Below are 7,785 nucleotides of genomic sequence, written 5' to 3' on the forward strand. Positions count from 1 at the left end.
AGCTATGTGTTTTAAGAGACAAATTAGTATCTCCGGCTGCATGACAACAAGCCTTAACTATATTAACTCAAGAGGGTGGCTCCACCAGTGTCCCTGCTCACTGGCACCCATGCTGACCCAATGGGCAGCCCAATAGAGGGCAGTGATACAGAAAACAAAGCTGAAAGAGTGGTGGTGCTTTTAAGTCATAGGTGCGAGGGATAAAGAATGGATGGCATTGGGTAGAAAATGGCAAAAAGACCAATAGTTACAATACTTCTCTCCTAGTCTGAGTTCAAACACATGGGCCAAGTGGACCTATTCAATTAAAGATGTATTTGAGAGAGGTCCCACACGAAGCTGCAGCGCTATTCCTGGCCACACTCTGGGTGAGCTACGCTGGCAAGGAATGTATGCTTCAGGAATGCAGCTGGACAGGCTGTGTTTAGGAAAAGTTGTGTATCCTACCAACAGGGTGGAGGATTGGAACTCTCTAATAACCATGCTCCTCTCTCCACTGGAGGTTTCACACAGCAGATCACCCTGCTGCCCTTTGCAACAAGCTCCCATCACTGCGCTGAGCACTGGCCACCTACAAGATCTGGACAATTTCCCCTGTCAGACGGGGATGCTCAGTGTGTCCCACTGATGCTGCCAGGGTGGTGCTGAGGTAAGAAAACTGTAGAGTGACCCAGGATGGACTGGCAGACTCTGCAGACACAGAGGTGAGCATTCTGAGAAACTCCTGTGGGCTCTTCATTGAGACTGAGCAGTTGAATCTCTGGCTTTCATGGAAAGCAGCTGCTGGTGCAGGAGAAGGCTTTCTCACATATGGAAAAACAAGCTTTCTGTAAAACAGGTAGTTCTGGGTTAGAAACTTGTAATGGTCAGCTAAGGGGCACCTTCAAATCTAGCCAGGAACAACTTATCAGGCTCCTTCCCCTGCAGTGTGTCCCATAGCATGACCATGAAATGTGCATTTGCACAGTGAGAAAAACAGCTCCTTTTAGAGCTCCATGAGCGAGGGTAGATGTGAAATGTGGTTAAACAGCAAGGAGTTACCTTCAGATTTTCTCCCTCATCATGTCGAATGGAGGCCTGGAGCGGGTAGCATGCCTGATGGGCAGGGCTGTAACCCCCTGGAACCCTCCCAGACCGTGCCTGGGGCCACCTCTCACCTTTGGAAACTGCCCTGCCCAGGGACGGCTTTTCACATTGTGGAAACAGCTGTTTTCTGCAGGCTGCTGAAGGGACAGAAGGGCAGAAATTCACACTCCATTCCCTCCATCTGTGTTCCTACCTTCTCTTCCAGGGACATCTGTCCTTTCAGCAGGCTTGCCCTTGGACTGCATGATCCTTCTACCGCTGAAGGCTCCAAATCACTTTAGGAGATGGGAAAATGAAGATGCAACGAGGCTGCAAAAGGGAGTGTCTGGCATTAACCATCTCCCTGCAACAGGCATCCAGAGAACAAGAGAAGTGGGGAAAAAAATGGAGAATTTGGGTCACCAAACTAAGTCCCCTGAGACTGCAGGCAACCAGGCAGTGATGCTTGTTACACAGGGGCCACAAAAGTCACAGATAACACTGCAGCACCAAGAACAAACTGCAGACTTATTCTAAGAGCCACAGCCGTGATGTGCCACAAGGAGGATGGAAGAGATGAAAGACATGGCCACTACACGATGTCCCAGGATAATTACAGGAGCTCACTGATTATTCTAGGAGGTCAGCCATAACCTGCAGTACAAAGCCAGGCCAAGGCAAACCCACTGCTGACTTGATCTTCACAGGTGTGATATCCTCAGTGCTTAGTGGCATTCAGTGCCTTCTGCTTTCCCCAGCACTGGCGGTGCAGCAACACATGGCTGCGGACCTCGGGGAGGCCCTGACACTGATCCAGCTCTTGGCTTGGTTTATTGCTGTCCCACAGAGAAACCTGCATCCTGCAGGACTGTTGCCACAACCGGTTCAGACGCCACTGGCCTCATGCCCACTGTAGCTCTGTACTCCAGCTCTTCTCCGTTGTGGAACTGAATGTCCAGCACTAACTCCTGACTGCAAATTCCTGGGCTTAATGCAGTGGGCAGGAGGCAGAGACACCCTTTGACACGGAAAATATATATTTTCTATGAAATCATATCCTCAACCCTGTTGTCAGCTACACTGTGCACAGTTTATTTACTAGAAGCAAGAAATAATTCCCAATTTGACAAGATACAACTCCCTTGGGCTGCTCCTCTTCTCAACTGGTTTGCTGACATTAATTTGCTGCCAGCCTCCTGCCTTCCTTAGATCTACCTATGGCACGAGGAGGAGGGAGGATGGGCTGTCCCATTGCGTGCAACGTATGTGGAAGTTGGCTCGCAGACAACATCCCGCTGTTTGTCTTTTGTGCACAGGGAACTGCCAGTACTGTTGTGGCTTTCTCATCTCTATTATCTGTCCTAAGCACATCACCTCACATTTAGGGGTGTGTTTCTGTGAACTGAGGTAAATCCAAGGGCATCATTTTACTTTCCCTAAATATTTTTTATTTTTACAACAAACCCACTTGCAGGTATTTGCCCAGGAAACTATATTCCTCTCCCTCCGATTCCCAAGAAGCTGCTGATCTGCACGGCTCCCATTTCAGTGTGGAGAGAGCTTCTCCCTGCTGAGATCAAGTAACTCATCCAAGGTACAGCAGCAGCTGGCAAAACCAAATGACCTTTGGGGACAGTCTTCTGGCTCGAGTCCACACTAGTGACTAACACAAATGGCCTTCTTACCCCAACATCAGCAGCCAAAATCCCATCCAGAGGGTTAAAATCTTAAGCTCAGGCTTTCAAAGCAACCAGGAAAAAGTCTGGTAACCCAACCTGGCCTGCAGCTGCTTCCCTCAGCCCTTCAGCATCCTTTACTGGGTGCCCTTGTACTGCCAGACCGTGAGAGTGAGTCATTAGAGGATGCACCCAGCAACTCTTTGACCTCACCCAGCACTAGAACCTGCTTCCAAAGGTGAGTCATGGCCCAGGACCTCCCCATGCATGACTTGCCTCCAGAGGAGAGGCTGGCTCCTGCACCTCCTTGCATGCCAGCTGCCTCCTTGATGAGTACATAAGGTCTAATGGTCACAGGATGGGCAGGCAGGAACTGCCGTGATTTCATTGCAGCTGTGACCTGATTGACCCTTCATCACATCATTTACTCTGCTTCTCTGTGGAGTGACAGTCATGAGACTTGCCTGCCTGGTATGAGGATTAATTCCCACCAGCTAATGCTTTGAAGATGAGAACAGCATACATTGCCAAGTGCTGCTGTTGTTGCTGTTAGACCTGTGGTCTGACCAGGCTGCGATAATGCACAGTTCAGGAGTCCATGGTGAGAGTCATTTATGTCACTGGTGTCTGTGTGACATCCTTCTTCTAGGAGGATTCCAAAGGGATCCACTATTTGCTGCCTGGAGGGATCCACATCTACCATGTAGTCACCAGGAGGCTGATGGGCAGGGGCAGGAGGGTCCCCTCCCATTCCCATGGCTCAAGGAAGGCCTGATCCAGAGTAGAGCTACGGAATTTTTTGAAAGAAGGCTTCACAGGACACCTGTGAGCATCCAGAGAGTCCCAGAGTAAAACCAGCTCCCCTAAAGTATCCCTGGAACACACTGGCCAGTGAGTCAATCTTATTTCTGGCATTTGCTCTTGCTCAGTGAGTCGCTGCTTTCAAGGAATAGAGGTGTAGGAAAATAAAGCTTGGGCCACACCATGGCTCACTGTTCCCGAAGTTAGATGCTCTTCATCATCACTGTGTGGCTTTCACAGATGGCAAACCCTCCCACAGTGGCATGAGCCACGGCACGCTAACTGTGCCACTGGCATGCCTAGCCGGGGATGACAGGGGCATGGAGGCTACCAGGCTACCAGATCTGTCTCCCTAAGGAAATATCTATCATCTGGGTCATTTTTTAGATAAGAGGAACATGTATGCTTCTGAGGTTTGAAAGCACAGGCTGCCACAGCCAAACACGGGCTCCTCGCCTCTTCCCATCAGATGGACATCCGGGATGGCCTGAGAATGTGACACGGGCAGGATCCTAAAAGATGTGCCAAATGAGGGTTTGCTGCCCAGAGTCTGCTCTGAAAGAGTGTTTCTGTCTTTATCCTTGTGTGGGAAATGCAGACATTGGCAATGCAATGACCACATCAGTAATTCTCCTGATGACCTGTGCAAACCCAAGAGGGTCACGACATCACACATTGCCTTTCTGTAAACCAATGCTTCTGGGTTTTGCCCAGCGCAGGGCCCTTCACCCACAGCTTCATTTTCACTTCTAAAGCTGATTTCCAGTGTTAGCTTTTACATGTAGTATCTGTGTGTGCTGACTGTGAATGTTCACAGGTTGAAATCAAGACATTGCTGGAATAAAATCCTACCACCCTCCATGCAGAGTGGCAGCACCAGAACTGTGTCCTCTCCCTGCTGCACCCTGTGGCCACTTTGCAATGTCACTGTGTTCTCAGTTTGTCCCAAAAACACAGTTTTTCCCTCTGAAACTGTGGCAAATCCCCCCTGGCTCCAACCAGCACTGGGCAATGGAAGAGCCACCCTCAGCTGTTCCTGTGTGTCCTGAGATAAAATTCATTCTTTGGCATGAAAAGCCCAGCTTTGAAGGGATTCAAGGTTGGGCAGGTGGCTTGTGTCCTGCAGCTCCAGGAGGGTGCATAAGAGGCTGTTTTGATGTCTGTGCAACACATGCACAGGACGGGCCAGCTGTAGGGAGGGGAACGTTCTCCTTTCACGGCTAAACATGCCACTTTTAACCTCTCTGCTGCCAATTCCCAGATCTGTAAACATGGAGCCACAATTGGTTACAGATGTACCAGCTTTGGACAAAAACAAATCCAATGCCTCCACGGTTCCTTTGCAAATCCCTGCACCTTCCCAGGCATTTGAATGGGTTTGTCCCTGCTTTGTTAACCCCCGCATACCAGTTGGCTGTGAAGGACGGAAGGCAGAGTTTAAGCATTTGTGGTACCTGCAAAGTAAAGGCTGAAGCAAAGGAAGGAGGCTGCTGCCCCACAACACCCCAATGTGGAAGCACCTGTGGGAGAAGCCCTCAAAAAAGCTGCCTGTGACCTACTGCGTGCAGACCATTGCTACTGCACCAGCCAGTAGGAGCTGAGCAGCTGGGCCACAAGCAGATCTATTTTGGTCTCTGGGGAAAGGGTCCACGCTCTGGAGCAGTAGCTGTGATTTCTCTCTGTACCAGAATTTCTAAAATGGCAGTTCCTGCAGCTGGTCCAGCCTGGCTTACCCTGGCTCTGCACCTGTGTTTCTGTGCCATGAGCTTCACTCTTGGTTTTTTTGTTGTTTTTTTCTCAGTCCTAAAATTTTTTTAGCTTTGATTCAGGCTGTGCTACAGTGCCAATGGTGGCAGCTCTCCTGCTGCCTGTTAAAATCTCCAAAGGTTTTAACATGCCACGTGCTCAGTTGAATCCACGGCTCTTGCTGCCTTATGGTCTGACACAGTGCTTTCAGTCAGCAGGTGACCACCTACTGCAGCCCACTGGCAGCTCCCTGGCTTCTCACAAGGTCTGACAGTCATTGTGGGTTATCATGACAGATCATGACAGCTTTTAAAAGAGAAAGGAGAAATCAATCCCTGTGTCTGCCTTTCCTAGCACTCAGTTCTCTCTTCATCCCCTATTGCAGACCAAACCCAACTGCAGTTCAGAGTTGCTGAGTGATCCTCATTAAAAGGATGAAGGTATTTTCAGTGACATGGATCTGACTGGCTTAACCCACTCTGCAGGGCAGGATGTGGGTGACAGGCGACTACAGCTGTTCAGGGACACACTGAGCTCAGTGATGCTGCTGGGAGTTGCCTCACCCCAAGCAGCTCCACTGCTGCAGACCTGGTCCCCTCTGGAGCCTCCCGATGTGTGGACGGTGGTTCACCTGCAGTGCTGCTGTTGAAAGATGTTTGCTTGTTGAAGGCACAGGGCACTTAAACTGCAGAAGAAACACACCAGAGATGATTTCACAGCTCAAAGCATTCTTGCAAATCAAACAGTGTCTCCTGACACTCAAAAAATAGCTGTCACTGCTTGTAAGAGAAGGTGAGACAGCCATCCTGTAGGGGTGGCTTGGGAGGAGACCTCAGCCCCAGTCTCCTTGTATCTGGATTTTAATTTTTGCATGCACTGTGGCTCACCATCGCTCTCAAGCACTTTCTGTCCCCAGGGGCTGCAAGAACCCTTCACATACGGCAGCTTTTAGCCAGTGGGTTTTCACTCTCCCTTCCTCCTGCTGACCCTGTGTAACACCCACAGAGGGGAGCCACGGCAGGAAATAGAGATGGGGCGGCCAGGGGCAGACCATACTCCTGGTGTGGAGCTCTCAGCATCTGCAGACACCGCCCCTGCAGCTCTCCTGCCTGCAGGGCTCCAACTCCGTCCCGGTAGTGCTGCACCGGGAGCCTTCCCTGCACCTCCAGTGCTTGTTTTCATTAGGTTTTGTTTTGGTTTGTTTTGTTTTGTTTTTTTTTTGAGGGTGAATACATAGCACTGTCACTTGCAAGTGCCAGATGTTGCCGAATGCCCCGTGGCAGCGGGCGGCACAGACAGGGAACGGCTGGCAGCATGACCCGGATTAGGACAGTTTATCCCCCTGGCCCCGCAGAAGGCCCCTCGCCACGTCTCTTCTCTGCAGCCCCCAGCCCCAAGCCGAGGCCAGGCAATGCCGCTGGCTGCCTGTCCTGACAGCCATCCACCCCCTTCTGTGGGATTGGAGCTGCTCCCAGACACCCACGGATACCCCATGCACGGTGTCCCCAAGTAATGTTGACTTTGCAATAAGAAAATCCGCATATTGAGGTACATACACCACAGCAAAGGGCAAACATGTCCTAATCCTAGTACAAAACATCCTATATTTATTAAATGAGCCATAGTGCATTCCTGGCTGGGGATGTACCCCCTCAACCTGGGCTTGGATGCAAAAACCCCATGTTTTTAATGTTCAGTATAGAACAGTTTTACTAACAAGTGCCAGTGAATGCACTATGTGTATACAACACATATATTTTCATATGTAATATTGTCTTATATATATTTATATATCTTTCAGTCATACATATTTATCTATAAAATATGAAAATAAATAGAATTAAATATAAAACCATACATAAAGCATAGATACAAAAAATAATATACATAAAACATTACACCAGTATAAAATATACACATACAAAGCATACACTTTAAAAACATTCGATTGATATTTTATATATATATAGTGTTCTCCATATAGAACCACATGTAACATTATTTCATGCATTCTATCTGTTTTCACAATGTTCTAAATTGATGGCTTTTAAGAGAGGCAGGAGAAATCAATCCCTGTGTCTACATTCTCTAGCACTCAGTTCTCTCTTCATCTGCTCCTGCACGCTGAACCCAACTGTGCTTCAGAGTTGCCAAATGATCCTCTTTAAAAGGATGACGGTATTTTCAGTGACACGGATCTGCCTGGCTTAACCCACTCTGCAGGGCAGGATTCAATTCTATATGTTTCTATAATGATAACTTTGCAATGCATATATTATTATTACACTATTATAATATTTTATTATATTGTATTACATTGTCTTATTGTATTATACAAAATTGCAATACACAGATATCTAAAATATATTCACAAGCCAACAAAACCATGCCTGTATAAATATTTCTATTGTTTGTGTCAATAAATCAAACATGGGAGCTATATACGGCATCAAAACACGCATAAAACATTGGTTTTATGCATGTTGGTGTTCTACAT

The sequence above is a fragment of the Pseudopipra pipra genome, chromosome 1, assembly GCF_036250125.1.
Source record: "Pseudopipra pipra isolate bDixPip1 chromosome 1, bDixPip1.hap1, whole genome shotgun sequence".
Classification (NCBI taxonomy): Eukaryota; Metazoa; Chordata; class Aves; order Passeriformes; family Pipridae; genus Pseudopipra; species Pseudopipra pipra.